The sequence below is a fragment of the Papio anubis genome, chromosome 9 (assembly GCF_008728515.1).
Source record: "Papio anubis isolate 15944 chromosome 9, Panubis1.0, whole genome shotgun sequence".
Taxonomy (NCBI): domain Eukaryota; kingdom Metazoa; phylum Chordata; class Mammalia; order Primates; family Cercopithecidae; genus Papio; species Papio anubis.
Genome location: NC_044984.1, coordinates 1,690,660 through 1,692,215, shown reverse-complemented (window position 1 = coordinate 1,692,215; position 1,556 = coordinate 1,690,660). Strand labels below are relative to the sequence as shown.

The following is a 1,556-nucleotide window of genomic DNA, read 5'->3' as shown; positions in this document are numbered from 1 at the left end:
AGGACAAAAGGCGGCCAGTCACAGGGTGTAAGCCAGTTTTTTGTTTTTTGTTTTTTTTTCTTTTTGAGACAGAGTTCCACTCTATTTGCCCAGGCTGGAGTGCAGTGGCGCCATCTCAGCTCACTGCAACCTCCGCCTCCCAGGTTCATGCGATTCTCCTGCCTCAGCCTCCCGAGTAGCTGGGATTACAGGCACCCACCACCACGCCCGGCTAATTTTTGTATTTTTAGTAGAGACAGGGTTTCACCATGTTGTCCAGGCTGGTCTCAAACTCCTGGCCTCAGGTGATCCGCCCGCCTTGACCTCCCAAAGTGCTGGGGTTCCAGGCGTGAGCCACCACACCCGGCTGTAAGTCAGCTTTCAAGTGCCTGCTGGGTGCCCCCAAGAGCTGTGGGAGATTCGCAGAAACATCCTGGCAACCCTTATCCCTCTCAGCTCTTCCTTTTTGGCATACTCAGGCCTTGAAGAATGAGGAAGATGTATGAAGGAAGCAATTGATACTGTAGTGTGGTCCTGTCAGAGGGAAAATACCTTTAAATCATCCACAGGAATGACTGCTTTCAAATACAGCTCAGTATTGAGGAATGAATGCACCTGTAGGGCGGAATACCAGCCAGGGGCTGTCACTGACTCTAGTCTATTCTCTGCTTCTTAGCAACCTGGCTCCCTCAGCCCTGCAAGGTAGATGAACGGGTGTGTGTCCCGTCCTGGGTTATTCAGAGAACAGAAACCTTCCTCTTCACACCAGTGGGCTCAAGTTTTCACTTGTAATTTTAGACAATCCTCAGGACTTGTTCCATAATTATGCATTTTCACAGATAAAAGACTCCTCAGTAAAGATAATCATGAGAATTTCCAGAGTAAATACTTAGGGGTGTCATTCACACCAGCCGGATCATGTGTTCTCTGGATCTAACCATCCGCAGAGAAATTCGTGAGAATGTGAGCGGCTCCTCTCACCTCGATGGGTTCTTCAGCCCCGCCACTCATTGACTTGAACCGCTGCAAAGTCATGCAATGGTGGACAGAGCCCTGACCAGAAGCCCATCCTGGGAATTTGGGACAAGGACCGGGAGAGATTCAGAGTCCCTTCCTGTGGCTGGAACCGAGAGAGAGAGAGACCTCAGAGGAGAGAGGAGGAAGGGAGAGAGATCCAGAGGTGTCCAGGTCAGTTCCTGAAGACCCTGGCGTCTTTGAGACTCCTGGGACCCCTCCCGTCATACTCCTTCGTATCTGGCTCAAATTGGTTTCTATTACTTGCAATTTTGATAGAACAAATGATATGATGGACCAGGCAGTTAATCACATTATGCCTCAGTTTCCTCGTCTGTTCATGAAGAAACATCATTCATTCACTCAGCAAATATTTATTGAGTGCTTTCTTTGCGCTAGGCATTGTTGTGGGCGATGGCAGACATAGCAGGGAACAAAAGAGATATTAAAAATTCCTTTATGAAATGTAACTGCTGCTAAAAGGGTCTCTGGAAATAAATATATGAAAGACATAACTTTCAAACCAGGTACCAAGCAATACGTAACTGAACGAAGTACATCAG

The 1,556-nt window shown here is 47.9% G+C and overlaps 1 long non-coding RNA gene across 1 annotated transcript in view; it reads left to right on the top strand.

Annotated features, from left to right (window-relative positions):
- The first annotated feature begins 257 nt into the window (after window positions 1–257).
- LOC116268819 overlaps window positions 258–1,556 on the top strand; it is a 3,044-nt gene continuing 1,745 nt past the window's right edge. Inside the window, exon 1 of the long non-coding RNA XR_004175969.1 lies at window positions 258–1,520. This is a non-coding gene — a long non-coding RNA (uncharacterized LOC116268819). The remainder of the gene's footprint in view (window positions 1,521–1,556) is intronic.